This window comes from Bubalus kerabau, chromosome 2 (assembly GCF_029407905.1).
Source record: "Bubalus kerabau isolate K-KA32 ecotype Philippines breed swamp buffalo chromosome 2, PCC_UOA_SB_1v2, whole genome shotgun sequence".
Classification (NCBI taxonomy): domain Eukaryota; kingdom Metazoa; phylum Chordata; class Mammalia; order Artiodactyla; family Bovidae; genus Bubalus; species Bubalus kerabau.
Genome location: NC_073625.1, coordinates 201,286,847 through 201,306,859, shown reverse-complemented (window position 1 = coordinate 201,306,859; position 20,013 = coordinate 201,286,847). Strand labels below are relative to the sequence as shown.

General features: G+C 43.4%; 1 long non-coding RNA gene across 4 annotated transcripts in view; it reads right to left on the bottom strand.

The window, feature by feature from the left end:
* LOC129644359 (uncharacterized) overlaps positions 1-17,165 on the bottom strand; it is a 50,718-nt gene extending 33,553 nt beyond the window's left edge. Inside the window, exon 1 of one of the 4 annotated variants that reach the window (XR_008710813.1) lies at positions 17,028-17,165. This is a non-coding gene — a long non-coding RNA (uncharacterized LOC129644359). The remainder of the gene's footprint in view (positions 1-17,027) is intronic. The other 3 variants (XR_008710814.1, XR_008710815.1, XR_008710816.1) reach the window with 3 other exon arrangements.
* Between the last annotated feature and the right edge of the window lie 2,848 nt (positions 17,166-20,013).

Sequence of the window (20,013 nt, the reverse complement as noted above, 5' to 3'; positions counted from 1 at the left end):
TGATAGCTAATAGACACTGCTATATTATACACCTGAAAGCTGCTACAAGAGTAGAGCTTGAATGTCCTCACTGCAGAAAAGAAATGGTACTTATGTGAAGTGATGGAGATGTATGGTTATAGTGATAATCATATTGCAGTATACATGTGTACCAAATCAAGACATTGTACACCTTAAATTTACACAGTTTTATCTCAATAAAGTTGGAAATTTTCTTAAATAAAATAATTTTTCTTTTCATATATTTTCAGTGTCTAAGATTTCTGAGATTTCTTGAAAACAACTTTAAAAGGAAAGGGCATGAGAGTCTGATGTATAAAGTTGGCCACGTTATTCAATTTATCTGAGACTCACTCTGTGGAAGTGGAATTACTAACATTGGTCTTTCAGGGTTAAGAAAGCTGAGAACTGTAAGGTAAGTATTTGCTGTTGTTCAGTCTCTCAGTCGTGTCTGACTCTTTGTGACCCCGTGGACTGCAGCACACCAGGTTCCCCAGTCCTTCACCAACTCCTGGAGCTGCTCAAACTCATGTCCACAGAGTCAGTGATGCCATCCAACCATCTGATCCACTATCGTCCCCTTCTCCTCCTACCTTCAATCTTTCATAGCATCAGGGTCTTTTCCAATGAGTCAGCTCTTCACATCAGATGGCAAAACTATTCGAGTCTCAGCTTCAGCAACTATCCTTCCAATGAATATTCAGGGTTGATTTACTTTAGGATTGACTGGTTTGAACTCCTCAGAGTCCAAGGGACTCTCAGGGGTCTTCCCCAGCACTGCAGTTCAAAAGCATCAGTTCTTTGGTGCTCAGCCTTCTTGACTGTCCAACTCTCACATCCATACATGACCACTGGAAAAACCAAAGCTTTGACTATACAGACCTTTGTTGGCAAAGTAATGTCTCTGCTTTTTAAAACACTATCTAGATTTGTCATAGTTTTTTTTTCCAAGGAGCAAGTGTCTTTTAATTTCATGGCAGCAGTCACTGTCTGCAGTGATTTTGGAGCCCAAGAAAATAAAGTCTGTCACTATTTCCATTGTTTCCCCATCTACTTGCCATGAAGTGATGGGACCAGATGCCATGATCTTAGTTTTCTGAATGTTGAGCTTGAAGCCAACTTTTTCACTCTCCTCTTTCACTTTCATCAAGAGGCTCTTTTATTCTTCTTCCCTTTCTGCCATAAGGGTGGTGTCATCTGCATATCTGAGGTTATTGATATTTCTCCCGGCAATCTGGATTCCAGCTTGTGCTTCACCCAGCCCATCAGTTTGCAAGATGTACCCTGCATATAAGTTAAGTAAGCAGAGTAACAATAAGCCTTGATATTCTCCTTTTCCAATTTGGAACCAGTTAGTTGTTTCATGTCTGGTTCTAACTGTTGCTTCTTGACCTGCATACAGGTTTCTCAGGAGGCAGAAAAGGTGGTCTGCTATTCCCATCTCTTTAAGAATTTTCCACAGTTTGTTGTGATCCACACGGTCAAAGGCTTTAGCATAGTCAATGAAAAGTATAGCATCCAACTAATCTTTGGAATCTATTATGACTTTTAAAAGTATACCTTAGTAAATGCTTCTTCCACATCACACGGATGAATACTTGGAATATCTCCCCACATTTTAGTAAGAACAACAAGAACTAAAGAAAGAATTTCTTGAGAAGATGTGTGATCTACTTTCCCACAAATTTGTGGAGCTTTACTACCTCCAATAAAAAATAATTCTGCACACACTTCACAAATTCTATTCTGAAACAATCTGTTATTTGGGACAAGCCAAGTTCAACGAACATAGCAGTACTCTTGACTTAAAAGTGCCTGGAGAATTAATTCTCTAAATTTGTACTAACACTTTAGAGATGGGGGGATAGTCAGGTATTTCTTTGTAGCTGTACAGATAGAACTTCAGAATTCAAAATCCAACTCAACTCTTGAGAGAATTCTGTCTCTTTCTCAGTCACACAGAGCCCACAATCTATGAGACCTTAAAGACAGTGGGATCTTGAAGCCCTTCTGGTAAATAAGCTGCATATGTAGAAGAAACACATTGAGACTATTCTTAGAGAACTTTTCTACTCTTTGAAGTTCATCAGGGTAATGAGAGCCATTTGGGGACTGAAGGAATGGGAAACCCTAATATCCTAGGATGTTACTTCAAATTCTTCTCAGTCCCAGCCTTTTGAATTTCCAAAACATGTAGACCACCTTGGGTGACAGGTCTCTGGGTGGCTTTGAGAACAGGTAGTTCCAAATCTGGGGAGCAGTTTAGCGCCTTAAGTGGCCATCCTGCTCAGCCCAAGCCTGTGTAAGAGGTTGCCTGGCACATGAACTGGCAGAAAACATAAAGCAAGCTCAAAGCTGAATACAGTTCAGAACTAAAGAACATCACATATGTTAAGAACATATCACAGAGCCAGGCATGTTCAAGGTACTCAATATAAAAGACCAATTGTTGTTTTTAGAAAGGTTAGGTTTGAGGGCTCAGGTTGGGTTGAGGTTGAAATTGGCTTTAATCTTGGTAATTGTGAAATATTTTGAATCTTTTCCTGGTCTTGAAAATCACAGTCACACTTTGGACGCCAGCCCACAGATATTTAAGACAGACCTGACGCTAACTCTCCAACTAGATTATGAATGTCTGTAACAATAAGACCTCGATCTTGAAGGTTCTTTATCCTCACAACATCTGGCTCTGCACTCTACACATAGAAAGTTCTTGATAAAAACTTAGCTTCCCTAATTTGTTCAAAATGCGGCCATGTCCTCCAAGTTGCTCCCACATCACTTTGTGAATCAGAAGAGTCGGTGAAGCCCCAGGGGCCCTGTATCCCCCAACTACCAGCCAGTGATTCGATTCTAGTCGACACGAGAAGCGCCATTGGTACAAATCCGCATGCCAGGCATTTCAAGCGAAGTTTGAAATAACTGATGGGACTGAGATCTTGAAAACCCTCATCAAAGTTCTTGTCCTTCAACCTCAAAGCCTCACATCATTGCATCTGAGGAGAATGCACAGTAGAGATATTTCCCAGAAGCTGGGGGAGAAGTGGCATGGAGATTTCCCTGCTTATTAAAACAAAATAATAACAACATAGCTCAGGAAACATTAGCTATCCACGACCCAGTCTCAGTTGGTCCTATGTGTGTCTAAGTGTGAGTCCCACCCTGACATGTTGGCCTAACCTCTCCAGAGTGAAAACACTCAAGCAATGTTGACTCTACTTTCTTCTTAATGCTGACAACCACCCAGAGCAAGGAGAAACTTCAGTAAATGTCATATTAGAGCAAAACAAAGCAACACACAACACCTCTTTGGGGTGTCAATGAACATGGGAAAATGAGAGAGCACTGCGAAATTCTGGGAGCTAAGGTGTTTAATGAGTGGTTCCTGGCTATAAGGTACTGTTTACGCCATTCACCTGCACCGTCTCCCCCACACAATGGTGTCTACAGGGTGTGCTCTGAGACTCGGTGGTAATTGTAGGGTGGCTGGAGGCCAGAACCTCAGTGTCAAGCAAGAGCCGAAATTATACAGCCAAGCACCTATTAATCAGGATTAACTCCCAAGGATGCCAACTCTGGAATCTTCTTCACAAATAAGCATCTTTGTGCACACTTTTAAAGGAAAACAAAACACTCGCTTGCTCAGATGCAGTCATCTGGTCCAGAAAAGATGCTTTTGCCCTGTCGTGAAAACAAACCGGATGGATGCCCAGAAAGAAGTCAGGGTGGGTCCAGTGAAACTTCCATTGCCCACCTTGTGGACCTGTTCTGAGTCCTCCTTCTCTCTCCATGATTTTAATTTATCTGGGAAATCTTGCTTATGGTCAAGATCAAAAGCTGTCTCTAAAGTGAATAGAGAATTCACATCATCTGACATACATTTAGGCCAGGGAGGCACTTTTATTTCAATTACCTACTTATTTCAACAAAACATAAAATTTTTAAAAACTCTACTAGGCTTGGGAATAAATTTTGTTTGCATACCTCAAAATGTTGTTGCTCAGTCGCACAGCCATGTCTGACTCGTTGCTATCCCAAATTCTTTCCTGCCTTTCCCACAGGCAGAGGGGCTAAGGGTTAGCTTAAGACTATAAAATGAGGCAGAACCTCCTTTGAGGCAAAGCTTAAGCAGATGTAGGAACCCAGAGGTCCCGAACGTCAGTAACTAAGTGTGGAGAGTAAGGTGGGTCCCTGCCACTAGCAAAGGCGTGCAGTACCTTCTCTGGTCTGTAGCTTTTATGTACAAACTCATTAGGGTATGTGGGGGTGAAGGCAGCAGGGGGACTTCAGAGCTTTGACATTTCTGAGTATCTTGGAGATTTTAATTTCAGTTTTCTTGTGCCTTCACAATTAAGCCATTTTCAAAATGGCTGCCTAGAAAGTTTTGATCTTTTGGAGGAAAAACTTCAACATCCCACCCCCTCCCCTAAGGAAAAGGGGCCCTCAGATGGGCAGCCGAGAGTCTGTGGGCCAATCCTATGGGGTAACTACCTGCGCTTCGGGTTTTCCCTATTTTAGAGAAGTAGTTTAGAGTGTTTATCCCGTCAAGGAAGCACAGTGAATCAACTTGCAAATATTGAAGTTGGATAGTTCAGGAAATCTGCTCTTGGTTTTATTTAGATCATTGGATTTTTTTAAAAAGGAATCTCATAGCTGATCATAATGATCAATATCTTATTTACAGAATATACCTATAGGATACGTAGGATATAAAATATGCCCTTTGATCATAGGAGGCTGTGTGTAAATACAAAAAAATATAAAGAATCTGCTTGATCAAAGTTACTCCACCAAGATGTTTTCTGATCTAACTTATATAAAACAGGTTTTATGGATACCTGAGTTTTATTTTAATCTTTCATCCAAAGTACAGATAGAGTTTTACTGAGTTCTATGTCTTAAAATTATAACTCTTCATTTTGATCAGACTTTGTAGTATACATAAATTAGCAAACATACACAGCATTTCACTGTTAAAAACAAGTTGTTTTAATGAAAACATAACCTGAAAATCAAGCAGTATTTTTTGGAGGGAAAAGACATTGGGTGAACAGCAGTGTCTTATTGACATTAAAAACAGTTGACATAACTCTGCAAGGATGCTGAAATTTAACTTTTGTATGTTTTTATTATACCCAGAGTATCAAAGATAACAGAATTTATTCATAGAATGGCAGTCATTGAATTCAGTTTTCTGGTACAATTTTCTTCCCATATAAACTCATAAAAAATGTGATGGGTGAACCATTAGGAATGCTTAAAGCAGCCCCTGATGTATGCCTGCACAGAAAGAACAGATAGATTGCAAAATGTTTATGTCTTTTACATTTTTTACAGTATTAATAAGGAAACACTGTGATTACCAATCAGAAAAGACTCCAGAGTGGTGCTTGTAAAGTGTACCATTATAAAGATTTATATCTGTATCTGGGGAGTAATATGGAGCATTGATATTTTAAGGAGCTCAGTTCAAAAATCTCTTTATTCAATGAAAGCCTGAGATAGTGAAATATCTTTTTTCCTGCAGCAGAAGTGTGGGTATTGTGGTTAGTTGATGATCTATATGGTAGGGAAAAATAGACTTGAACCCCCAAAATATTCACCAAAGCCTTGAAAAATGCATTACAAGGGAGTTTTGCAACTTTTCACCACACTGCCTGTCACAGCTGGAGGTGAAGGAGGTGTGGGATTACCTACCTTGGTTATTTCCTGACTGAGGCCCATGTCAAGAATGCAGAGTGATACAAATGAACTTACTTACAAAACAGAAATAGACTCACAGACATAGAAAGCAAACTTACTGCTGCCAAGGGGGATAGTGGGGGTGGGGGGATAAATTAGGAGTTTGGGATTAACATAAACACACTACTATATATAAAATGGATAAGTAATAAGGACGTATTGTGTAACACAGGGAACTCCACTCAATATTCTGCAATACACTATATGGAAAAGAATCAGTACAGTAAGCCAAAAAACTTACCTAAACCTCCATAATGAGTGACTATACACAAATATAAAATATCTAAAGCCACGTGGTCCCATATAGTAGCTACTAGGCGTGCATGCACTCAGCACAGGCGGCTGCGACCGGCGCACTAAGCGCGGCCGAGAGGAGCTACCCCACGTCCAGGGGCAGGGGCAGAAGCTGGGAGGACCCCATGCCCGAAGGGCGGCGGCCAAGAGGAGTTACCCCACGTCCGAGGTCAGGGGCAGCGGTCGAGAGTGCCAGGCTGCAACGGTGCAGGAATGGCAGAGAAGAGCTACCCAAGTCCGAGGCCAGGGGCGGTGGACAGGAGGACCAACCCCACGTCCAAGGAGTGGTGGCTGAGCTGGCGCGGGAGGGCCTAGAGGCGCTAGCCCACGTTGAAGGTCAGGAAGGGTGGCGGTGAGGAGATACCCCTCGTCCAAGGTAAGGAGCAATGGCTGCACTTTGCTGGAGCAGCCATGAAGACATAGCCCATGCCCAAGGTAAGAGAAACCCAAGTAAAATGGTAGGTGTTGCAAGAGGGCATCAGAGGGCAGACACACTGAAACCATACTCACAGAAAACTAATCAATCTAGTCACACTAGGACCACAGCCTTGTCTAACTCAATGAAACTAAGCCATGCCCGCGGGGAAACCCAAGATGGGCGGGTCATGGTGGAGAGATCTGACAGAATGTGGTCCACTGGATAAGGCAATGGCAAACCACTTCAGTATTCTTGCCTTGAGAACCCCATGAACAGTATGAAAAGGCAAAATGATAGGATAATGAAAAAGGAACTCCCCAGGTCAGTAGGTGCCCAATAGGCTACTGGAGATCAGTGGAGAAATAACTCCAGAAAGAATGAAGGGATGGAGCCAAAGCAAAAACAATACCCAGCTGTGGATGTGACTGGTGATAAAAGCAAGGTCCGATGCTGTAAAGAGCAATATTGCATAGGAACCTGGAATGTCAGGTCCATGAATCAAGGCAAATTGGAAGTGGTCAAACAAGAGATGGCAAGAGTAAATGTCGACATTCTAGGAATCAGTGAACTCAAATAGACTGGAATGGGTGAATTTAACTCAGATGACCATTATATCTACTACTGCGGGCAGGAATCCCTCAGAAGAAATGGAGTAGCCATCATGGTCAACAAAAGAGTCCGAAATGCAGTACTTGGATGCAATCTCAAAAGCGACAGAATGATCTCTGTTCGTTTCCAAGGCAAACCATTCAATATCACAGTAATCCAAGTCTATGCTCCAACCAGTAATGCTGAAGAAGCTGAAGTTGAATGGTTCTATGAAGACCTACAAGACCTTTTAGAACTAACACCCAAAAAAGATGTCCTTTTCATTATAGGGGACTGGAATGCAAAAGTAGGAAGTCAAGAAACACCTGGAGTAACAGGCACATTTGGCTTTGGAATACGGAATGAAGCAGGGCAAAGACTAATAGAGTTTGGCCAAGAAAATGCACTGGTCATAGCAAACACCCTCTTTCAACAACACAAGAGAAGACTCTACATATGGACATCACCAGATGGTCAACACCGAAATCAGATTGATTATGCTCTTTGCAGCCAAAGATGGAGAAGCTCTATACAGTCAGCAAAAACAAGACCGGGAGCTGACTGTGGCTCAGATCATGAACTCCTTATTGCCAAATTCAGACTTAAATTGAAGAAAGTAGGGAAAATCACTAGACCATTCAGGTATGACCTAAATCAAATCCCTTATGATTATACAGTGGAAGTGAGAAGTAGATTTAAGGGCCTAGATCTGATAGATAGAGTGCCTGATGAACTATGGAATGAGGTTCGTGACATTGTACAGGAGACAGGGATCAAGACCATCTCCATGGAAAAGAAATGCAGAAAAGCAAAATCACTGTCTGGGGAGGCCTTACAAATAGCTGTGAAAAGAAGAGAAGCAAAAAGCAAAGGAGAAAAGGGAAAATATAAGCATCTGAATGCAGAGTTCCAAAGAATATCAAGAAGAGATAAGAAAGCCTTCCTCAGCGATCAATGCAAAGAAATAGAGGAAAACAACAGAATGGGAAAGACTAGAGATCTCTTCAAGAAAATTAGAGATACCAAGGGAACATTTCATGCAAAGATGGGCTCAATAAAGGACAGAAATGGTATGGACCTAACAGAAGCAGAAGACATTAAGAAGAGATGGCAAGAATACACAGAAGAACTGTACAAAAAAGATCTTCACGACCCATATAGTCACGATGGTGTGATCACTGACCTAGAGCCAGACATCCTGGAATGTGAAGTCTAGTGGGCCTTAGAAAGCATCACTACCAACAAAGCTAATGGAGGTGATGGAATTCCAGTTGATTTTTTTTTCTCCAAATAGGAAAAGGAGTACGTCAAGGTTGTGTATTGTCACCCTGCTTATTAACTTATATGCAGAGTACATCATGAGAAACGCTGGACTGGAAGAAACACAAGCTGGAATCAAGATTGCCGGGAGAAATATCAATAACCTCAGACATGCAGACGACACCACCCTTATGGCAGAAAGGGAAGAGGAACTCAAAAGCCTCTTGATGAAAGTGAAAGTGGAGAGTGAAAAAGTTGGCTTAAAGCTCAACATTCAGAAAACGAAGATCATGGCATCCGGTCCCATCACTTCATGGGAAATAGATGGGGAAACAGTGGAAACAGTGTCAGACTTTATTTTGGGGGGCTCCAAAATTACTACAGATGGTGACTGCAGCCATGAAATTAAAAGACGCTTACTCCTTGGGAGGAAAGTTATGACCAACCTAGATAGCATATTCAAAAGCAGAGACATTACTTTGCCAACAAAGGTCCGTCTAGTCAAGGCTATGGTTTTTCCTGTGGTCATGTATGGTTGTGAGAGTTGGACTGTGAAGAAGGCTGAGCGCTGAAGAATTGATGCTTTTCAACTGTGGTGTTGGAGAAGACTCTTGAGAGTCCCTTGGACTGCAAGGAGATCCAACCAGTCCATTCTGAAGATCAGCCCTGGGATTTCTTTGGAAGGAATGATGCTGAAGCTGAAACTCCAGTACTTTGGCCACCTCATGTGAAGAGTTGACTCATTGGAAAAGACTCTGATGCTGGGAGGGATTGGGGGCAGGAGGAGAAGGGGATGACAGAGGATGAGATGGCTGGATGGCATCACTGACTCCATGGACATGAGTCTGTGTGAACTCCAGGAGTTTGTGATGGACAGGGAGGCCTGGCGTGCTGCGGTTCATGCGGTCGCAAAGAGTTGGACAAGACTGAGCGCCTGAACTGAGGCATGCATAGTTATTTCAGTTAAATTAAAGTTCAGTTCTTTGGTCACATTTAAATGCTCAAGAGTGACATGTGGCTAGTGGCTACAGTACCAGAATACTAGTCCAGAGCTTACTTCCTTATGTTTCTGTTCAAGGTCATTTTCTTCACCTTTGTCTTTAAAAAAAAAAAAAAGTCACCATTTTAAGATCATTGTATCACCCCTAGACCATCCCTTGTCTTAATTTAGTTTCCTCCTAAAGCTGAGGCTTGGAAAAGGCTTGGATGGAGGGGGTTTATTTAGGAGGTGCCCTACCATCATCAAAACAAGACAAAACAGATATCACCAGGCAAAAGCCTGAGTGGTGGAATGAAGGAATAAGACTGTGAAAGGAAAGCTCCATAACGGTGGGCTATAGAGGTTGGAGCTGTGGACAGCAGGAAGCAACTGCTTGGCAACCTTGGAGAGACACCTCCTCCCCCCCGCCTCGAGTCATCTGCACAAAGTCCAGGGGGCTGGGGCCCTGGCTTCCACACCCAGGTTATCCATGCCACCTGTTGGTGGCTCTGCCCCTGGCTGACTCTATGTACCAACTCAATAGGCTCCCGCAGTTCTGAAGAAAGAGGTCAGGCAGAAAAGTGCATGGATGCCCACCTGGAGTGTAAGGAGAGTCCTGAAAGAGAGCACCATCCGTCAAAGCTGTGGCTGGTGTCAGAGAGGAGTCTAGGAGATGGGGCATAGTGCCCTGAGATCTTCTGCTCCACCTTCAATACTGGGGACTACATGTTAAGCTTATTTATCTTTGTCAAGGGCTTCCCAGGTGGTGCTGGTGGTAAAGAACCCATGTGCCATGTAGGAGATGCAAGAGACATGGGTTTGATTTCTGGGTCAGTAAGATCCCCTGAAGGAGGGCATGGCAACCCACTCCAGTATCCTTGTCTGGAGAATCCCATGGGCAGAGGAGTCTGGTGGGCTGCAATCCATCGGGTGACATGACTGAAGTGACTTAGCATGCATGCACATCTTTGTAAAGAATTTTGGCCATAGTCAATCAGGCAGTTTGAGGAGCTCAGTCGCTCAGTCGTGTCTCACCCTTTGCAACCCCATGGACTGCAGCTCGCCAGGCCTCCCTGCTATCACCAACTCCTGGAGTTTACTTAAACTCATGTCCATAGAGTCAAGTTCACAAATAGACATGATGCTATTGTTAACCATGGTTATCCTCTGGACTTTTCTCTTCCTGCACCATACCAAGGAATAAAAGCTTAAATCATTAGACAGTGAAAGAGGAAGAAGGAGGAGAAAGAGAAAGCAGGAAGGAGAAGGGAAAAGAGAAGGATGGGAAGAGCCTCGGATACTGAGTTAGTGTCACTCACAAATATTCTTTATCAGTGTGGCTGGGGGATTCAGTGAGGTTTTCCTGCAGGAGTATCAGACTCCTCTTTCAGATCCAAAGTCCAACGCTGCTTCAGAGCAGACAGCCAATACTGGGCTGGGATTCGGAGGAGTTCAGTCGTGGCTCCTCTTCCATGTACCCACCGACCCACCCTCCTCAGCCTAGAGGTCCACACTGGAAAGCTCTGCTCAGGAGCCAAGGTTTGCACCCCCAGGGTTCTCTGTTAAAACCAGCCACTCCTGGAAAGATGCCCCCTCACCAATATATACACACACACAATGAAACATTACTCAACCACAAAAAAGAGCAAAATGTGTCCATTTACAGCAACATGGATGGACCTAGAGTTTATCATATTAAGTTAGTCAAAAAGAAAGACAAAGAACATATGACACCACTTATATGTGAAATCTAAAATATGATACGAGTTAATTTATCAACAAAATGGAAACAGACTCACAGATTTAGAAAACAGACTTACAGTTACCAAAGGGGAAAGGGGGGAAGGCATAAGTTAGGAATTTGAGATTATCAGATACAAACAATTATATATAAAATGAATACATAACAAGGTCCTACTTCATAGCAGTTTTTATAAGACAGTCAATATCTTGTAATAACCTATAATGGAAAAGAATATGAAAAAGAATATAAATGTGTATGTATCAGATCAGATCAGTCGCTCAGTCGTGTCCAACTCTTTGCGACCCCATGAATCACAGCACGTCAGGCCTCCCTGTCCATCACCAACTCCCTGAGTTCACTGAGACTCATGTCGATCGAGTCAGTGATGCCATCCAGCCATCTCATCCTCTGTTGTCCCCTTCCCCTCCTGCCCCCAATCCCTCCCAGCATCAGAGTCTTTTCCAATGAGTCAACTCTTCACATGAGGTGGCCAAAGTACTGGAGTTTCAGCTTTAGCATCATTTCTTCCAAAGAAATCCCAGGGCTGATCTCCTTCAGAATGGACTGGTTGGATCTCCTTGCAGTCCAAGGGACTCTCAAGAGTCTTCTCCAACACCACAGTTGAAAAGCATCAATTCTTCAGCGCTCAGCCTTCTTCACAGTCCAACTCTCACATCCATACATGACCACAGGAAAAACCATAGCCTTGACTAGATGAACCTTCGTTGGCAAAGTAATGTCTCTGCTTTTGAATATGCTATCTAGGTTGGTCATAACTTTCCTTCCAAGGAGTAAGCGTCTTTTAATTTCATGGCTGCAGTCACCATCTGTAGTGATTTTGGAGCCCAGAAAAATAAAGTCTGACACTGTTTCCCCATCTATTTCCCATGAAGTGGTGGGACCGGATGCCATGATCTTAGTTTTCTGAATGTGAGCTTTAAGCCAACTTTTTCACTCTCTTCTTTCACTTTCATCAAGAGGCTTTTTAGTTCCTATTCACTTTCTGCCATAAGGGTGGTGTCATCTGCATATCTGAGGTTATTGATAGTTCTCCCAGCAATCTTGATTCCAGCTTGTTTCTTCCAGTCCAGCATTTCTCATGATGTACTCTGCATAGAAGTTAAATAAATAGGGTGACAATATACAGCCTTGACATACTCCTTTTCCTATTTGGAACCAGTCTGTTGTTCCATGTCCAGTTCTAACTGTTGCTTCCTGACCTGCATACAGGTTTCTCAAGAGGCAGGTCAGGTGGTCTGGTATTCCCATCTCTTGAAGAATTTTCCACAGTTTATTGTGATCCACACAGTCAAAGGCTTTTGCATAGTCAATAAAGCAGAAATAGATGTTTTTCTGGAATTCTCTTGCTTTTTCTATGATCCAGCGGATGTTGGCAATTTGATCTCTGGTTCCTCTGCCTTTTGTAAAACCAGCTTGAACATCAGGAAGTTCACGGTTCACATATTGCTGAAGCTTGGTTTGGAGAATTTTGAGCATTACTTTACTAGCGTGTGCGATGAGTGCAATTGCGTGGTAGTGTGAGCATTCTTTGGCATTGCCTTTCTTTGGGATTGGAATGAAAACTGACCTTTTCCAGTCCTGTGGCCACTGCTGAGTTTTCCAAATTTGCTGGCATATTGAGTGCAGCACTTTCACAGCATCATCTTTCAGGATTTGGAGTAGCTCAACTGGAATTCCATCACCTCCACTAGCTTTGTTCATAGTGATGCTTTCTAAGGCCCACTTGACTTCACATTCCAGGATGTCTGGCTCTAGGTCAGTGATCACACCATCATGATTATCTGGGTCGTGAAGATCTTTTTTGTACAGTTCTTCTGTGTATTCTTGCCATCTCTTCTTGTATATATATGTGTATGTATATATCTCACTTTGCTGTACACCTGAACTAATACAACATTGTAAATCAACTAAACTTCAATTAAAAAAAGGTTTATCAGCACTGAGTAGCATTTGTTTGTGACTCCTTTCTAAGACACTTGGGGAGGGCATTGAGAATCTGCATTTATGGGGATGGGGGAGCTTAATGCCATAGAAGGCAACATAAGCCCAGAACTGCTGCATAAGAGAGCTCTCCCGCAGCCTCATTTTTCCCACCTCTGCCTAGAGATAAGAACAGTGGTAGAGAGCTCCAAAGATACAGAGGCATTATTTCATTTTGAACCAAGAATAACCTTGGGTAAAATTGGCTCCTTCACTTCTTAAATACTTCTCGAGCAGCCACTAAGGGCCAGGCCTGGTGCTCCACTCCAGCTGTATGCTGATGACCAAAACAGACATGGTCCTGACCTCAAGAAGCCTACAGTGCTAATGCAGAAGACATTCAAAACTCAAGTACACTTACGAATACATAAGTACAAAGTCTAATGAGCATCACAAAGGAAAGGAACAAATCCTACATGACCAGGCCTCTGGAGGAAGTGACATAAATAGAAGCCTGAGGATGGGGTAGGAAGGAAAAAGAACATTCCAGGGAAAAGGGAGCCTACCTGAACATCACCTGGATAGGAGACAAGGGCATCAGTAGCAGAGTGGCCAGAGGAGTCTGGAGACAAAGGCAGGGGCTAGAACACATAAGGCCTTCGAGACATCCATCCTTTGTATCTCACAATTCAAGAACAGTTCTCCATCTGTACATGCGTAATTCTCATGTGCCTGCTCAAACAATAATAGCATTAACTAATTTATTCCAATCCCAAAGAAAGGCAATGCCAAAGAAAGCTCAAACTACTGCACAATTGCACTCATCTCACACGCTAGTAAAGTAATGCTCAAAATTCTCCAAGCCAGGCTTCAGCAATATGTGAACCATGAACTTCCTGATGTTCAAGCTGGTTTTAGAAAAGGCAGAGGAACCAGAGATCAAATTGCCAATATCCGCTGGATCATGGAAAAAGCAAGAGAGTTCCAGAAAAACATCTATTTCTGCTTTATTGACTATGCAAAAGCCTTTGATTGTGTGGAAAATTCTGAAAGAGATGGGAATACCAGACCACCTGATCTGCCTCTTGAGAAACCTGTATGCAGGTCAGGAAGCAACAGTTAGAACTGGACATGGAACAATAGACTGGTTCCAAATAAGAAAAGGAGTCCGTCAAGGCTGTATATTGTCACCCTGCTTATTTAACTTCTATGCAGAGTACATCATGAGAAATGCTGGACTGGATGAAGCACAGCTGGAATCAAGATTGCTGGGAGAAATATCAATAACCTCAGATATGCAGATGACACCACCCTTGTGGCAGAAAGTGAATAGGAACTAGAAAGCCTCTTGATGAAAGTGAAAGAAGAGAGTGAAAAAGTTGGCTTAAAGCTCACATTCAGAAAACTAAGATCATGGCATCCGGTCCCATCATTTCATGGCAAATAGATGGGGAAACAGGGGAAACGGTGGCTGACTTTATTTTTCTGGGCTCCAAAATCACTGCGAATGTTGATTGCAGCCATGAAATTAAAAGACACTTACTGCTTGGAAGGAAAGTTATGACCAACCTAGACAGAATATTAAAAAGTAGAGACATTACTTTGACAACAAAGGCCTGTCTAGTCAAGGCTATGGTTTTTCCAGTAGTCATATATGGATGTGAGAGTGGGACTATAAAGAAAGCTGAGTGCAGAAGAATTGATGCTTTTGAACTGTGGTATTGGAGAAGACTCTTGAGAGACCCTTGGACTGCAAGGAGATCCAATCAGTCCATCCTAAAGGAGATCAGTCCTGGGTGTTCATTGGAAGGACTGATGTTGAAGCTGAAACTCCAGTACTTTGGCCACCTGATGTAAGGAGCTGACTCATTGGAAAAAACCCTGATGCTGGGAAAGATTGAGGGCAGGAAGAGAAGGGGACGACAGAGGATGAGACGGATGGCATCACTGACTCGATAGACCTTGGTCTGGGTGAACCCCGGGAGTTGGTGATGGACAGGGAGGCCTGGCGTGTTGTGGTTCATGGGGTCGCAAAGAGTCAGACACGACTGAGCGACTGAACTGACTGAATATTGCCCAATGCCTGCGTGGCTCATACAGGGCCTTCATACTAGCAGTTATCCATTTACTGTTACTGATATTATTAAATATCAAAATTATAAGATTTAAGGGATTTCCCTGGCTGTTCAGTGATTAAGACTCTGCGCTTGCAACACGGAGGATGTGAGTTCATTCCCTGGTCAGGGAACTAAAATCCCAAAAGCATGGCCAAAAGATAAAAAAATAAAAATAAAAGATAGCTAACTTAAAAAAAAAAAAAGATAACATTTAAGGGCAATGCTTGGAACTTTGATTGGATTATCTCAGTTAATTCTCAATGCAATACCTTATAGCTAGAGTCACTACATACCATTTTACAGATGAGGAAAACAAAGCTGTCACAGGTTAAGACTTGACCCAAAGGTTGCACAGTTAATGACCCAGGTATATCTGATTCTAAAATCCATATTCTAGACTAAGGGTTGGCAAACTACAGCCTTAGTGCCTAACACCGCAGATCACCTGTTTCCATAGAAAGCGGTTTCTTGGAACACAGCCAGGCCCATTCATTTATGTATCGTCTATGGCTGTCTTCCCACTACAAGGGCAGACATGAGTAGTTGCCTCAGGGTCTATATGGCTCATAAAACCTAAACTATTTACTATCTGGACATTTACAGAAAAAGTTTGTTGACCTCTGCTCTAGACGGGACAAGAGTTTTTATGCAAAGACTCTTGGAATCCCCTAGAAATAAATTCTCTAAAATTGTAAGTGTCTATGCTTAGCTGGGTGCTTTTTCTGAGGAAAAGGTCTATGGCTTTCATCAGATTCTCAAAAGAATTTAGGACTTAAAGATTAATCAAGAGCCCAACCGAACTGGAGGAATTATTAGAACAGTGATCTTCAGACTGTGTGTGGTCCCCACACCCACAGCAAAGAACTTGCTGGGAAGTTGGGAACTTCCACCGCAGGAACCTGTTAGAAATGCAAATTTGTACTAAATCAGAAATCCTGGGGGTGGGGCCCACAAATCTGTGCTTTAACAAGCCCCCAGGTGGTTCTGAAGTTTTTTCAAGTTTAAGAACCTCAACTATCTAACCTTAAAAAATCAGAACGATTTCATATGGTGACAGATGGTTACCAGAATTATCAGAGTGAGCATTTTGCACTGTACTTAAATGTCCAGTCACTGTTATAAACCCGAAACTAATATAACATTGTACATCAACTATACATCCGTGAAATAAAAGTCAAAACCAAAGTCAAAACATTGAATGCCAACACATCAGAACTCTGGGGTTTAACCATAATTTTTTATTTTTGCATTTTGCAGAAAGAAAGAGGACAAAGTGGCTTATTTGAACTGATACTTGAAGTTGTCATCTTCTCCATTGGCTCTGACTGTCAACTGCAGCTTTTAAAGCTGAACATTTAAGTTCATCTGAGATTTCAAATTAAAGGACATTGCAGCATTTGGCTTTCTTGCCTTTCCACATTGGACTCCCATTTAAGCTGTGCACACTGCTTGTTAATAGCCAACAAGGGTAAACCCCTCTGCAGACGCCACACCGTGAAAAACATACTAGAGACCACCATCTGGACCATTCTTTTTTAGTGACACACGTGACAAAATGGTCAAACATAAAAATTCACTGCCTTGGAACTAGAATTTTCCTCCAACAAACTAGCTATGGTGAGCCTGCCTATCCTAGCCACCACAGTTCACAAACGCATTTCTGGTCCATATCTGGGAGGGTCCCCATCACGATCCCTCAGACCTTGCCCCATACTCCTCTCTGAATCATTTGTTTATTTCAGGGCTATTTCTTTCTGGCTCTGAAATCACCAATGTGACTTCAGAGATGAAAACGTTGTTGTTGCTGAATACCGTAGTTTTAAATGAAAAGGTGATTCTTAGGGAGATTCCCCACGTTTTCCATTTCAACTACTTTCTTTTCATCCTTGGGAATTAAAAAGTAATTCCTGCCTGAGGAAAGTGGCCCCTCTTCTGTGTACTCACGCCTTTGGAGGGAAGCCTTGCTCTTGGTTTGGATGAGCTCATCCAGAGAGACCTCCCGATGAACGTGAACCTCACCAGCTGCCCAGTTCAACCGTAACTTCCCAGCATTGTCTTCCAGCTTCAGGCCCCATGCAGAGTTTTTCATTGTCTACACCTCTCCTGCGGTGATTCCAGAAGTTTCCCATAAACCTCCCTGACACCTGCATAATTTAATAATTATTATATCAATATTTAATTACCCTCCACCTGCATAATTTAAATCAATTTTTTGTGTGTGTGTGTTTCTTTTCTCCATTTGGAGCCCAGGGTGTATGAAGCAGGTGTGCTGAAGTTGAATGTGGCGCTTTCTGGAAGATTCCCTCTATCGCATTAACAAGACCTCACGGCCTGGAACAGATGGGAAGCATTGTGTTTGGGTAATTAGTGTAGGTAACCCTGGTCTGGGAAGGACCCTTTCAGGGGCTGAGCGGGATTTGCTCCGTGTTTACCCACATCAGCTGGAGGAGTGAAGTGCCCGGCGCCACTAATTACTTTCGTGTACCCAGCAGCTTCCTACCTTCTATGTTTACTCACCCCTCCAGCACCATTTTCTTCAGAAGTCCACTATAATCAGCATTCCTGCAAAAACCCCACTGCTGCCAAACTTCCTCCTATTTGAGGAATAATACCGGCAGAGAGCACTAATAATAGTAAATGGTGCCAGGCACTGCTAATTACGTGATGCTCAGAACAGCCTTGTGAGAACATAGCATCCCCAGGTGACAGATGAGAAAACGAGGCCTAGATAATTTATCCAACATTGCACAGTTAGGAAATAGTGGAACTGGGATTTGAACATGGTCAGGGTCTGGAGCTCACACTGGTAACCACAGGGGGCTCTGGTGCTTCCAAGAGACACCTCTGTCCTCTTCGGAGAAAGGTGCTCTGTGACTGAAAGCAACAAACTCCCCCTAAGTATGGCTTCCCTGTAGCTCAGAGAGTAAACAATCTGCCTGTGATGCGGGAGACCTGGGTTCAGTTCCTGGGTTGGTAAGATCCCGTGGAGAAGGAAATGGCAACCCACTCCAGTATCCTTGCCTGGAGAATCCCATGGACAGACGAGCCTGGCGGGCTGCAGTCCACGGAGTCGCAAAGAGCAGGACACGCCTGAGTGACTAAAGCACCACGCGTGTCGTGAAGTTGCTCGGTCCTGTCCGACTCTTTGTGACCCCATGCACTGTAGAGCCCGCCAGGCTCCTCCACCCGCGGAAGTTTCTAGGCAAGAGTACTGGAGTGGGTTGCCATTTCCTTCTCCAGGGGATCTTCCCAACCACTACTATATATATATATATATATATACACACACACATACACACACACACCACTTTGCTATACAGTAATTAATTACATTGTGAATCAACTATACTTCAATAAAAAGATAATAAAAAATAAAAATCCTTCTGTCTGAGACCTCTTCACTGGACAAGCCTACATCCACCTGTTGGAAGCCCCCATTGAGACAGGATTTGAAATAGACTCTAGACACTGTCCTGACCCTCCTTCCCACAGTGTGCAGAAGGTCATGCCTTGAGACCTCAGAGGCAGTGCCCCTTCGGAGCACGTCTGCGAGGAGCCATAGCTGCGCTTAGCTGGTGTCAGCAGTTCGTGCAGAGTCAGGCTCTGCAACCGGGAGGGGAGAGACACAGACGAAAACCAGGCGGAGGCGGCTCCCCACCGGTAGGCGCGCAGCCAGGCTCCCCAGGCAGGCTGGCGGGAGCAGAGGCGGCCCTGCCTCTCAGGGAGCCACCCGCTCCAGGAGAAACTTCCTGTGCTTATAACAAGGCAGAGAGGGTGCGGGAAAGAAGTCCCTTTCTTTTAGAAAAGCAATGTGGTGTGACTTATTCTTATCTGCAGGCCCACATCTAACATTTGAAGCACCTGGAACAGGAGTACAAATAGAGCCCCAGGGACCAAATGTCCAAATATTTAAAAGTCATGAATCAAAGAACAAACCATTACATCAAGTATGTTTATTTTCTTGCCTGGACAAATGCATTTTTATCTGGTCCCATCACTTCATGGGAAATAGATGGGGAAACAGTGGAAACAGTGTCAGACTTTATTTTTCTGGGCTCCAAAATCACTGCAGATGGTGACTGCAGCCATGAAATTAAAAGACGCTTACTCCTTGGGAGGAAAGTTATGACCAACCTAGATAGCATATTCAAAAGCAGAGACATTCCTTTGCCAACAAAGGTCTGTCTAGTCAAGGCTATGGTTTTTTCAGTGGTCATGTATGGATGTGAGAGTTGGACTGTGAAGAAGGCTGAGCGCCGAAGAATTGATGCTTTTGAACTGTGGTGTTGGAGAAGACTCTTGAGAGTCCCTTGGACTGCAAGGAGATCCAACCAGTCCATTCTGAAGGAGATCAGCCCTGGGATTTCTTTGGAAGGAATGATGCTAAAGCTGAAACTCCATGTTGATGTATGGCAAAACCAATACAATAGTGTAAAGTTAAAAAAAATAATAATAAATTAAAAAAAAAAAGCTGAAACTCCAGTACTTTGGCCATCTCATGCGAAGAATTGACTCACTGGAAAAGACTCTGATGCTGGGAGGGATTGGGGGCAGGAGGAGAAGGGGATGACAGAGGATGAGATGGCTGGATGGCATCACCGACTCGATGGACATGAGTTTGAGTAAATTCCAGGAGTTGGTGATGGACAGGGAGGCCTGGCATTCTGCCATTCATGGGGTCACAAAGAGTCAGACACGACTGAGCGACTGAACTGAACTGAACAAGGCAGCTCTTGGATTGCATCCCCAGGACCCCCGAGGTCAGTGTGGACCCTGGAGGTGGAGGGAAACTGGCCTTGAATTGTGACTCATAGCTTGTTCTCACCTGACCCCACTCCAGATTCATCTCAGCCCCGAGAGGCCCACATGTACAGATGTGGACACAGGAATCTGTAGGCCTGAGTTCTGTCCACACTGCAAACAGCCATTC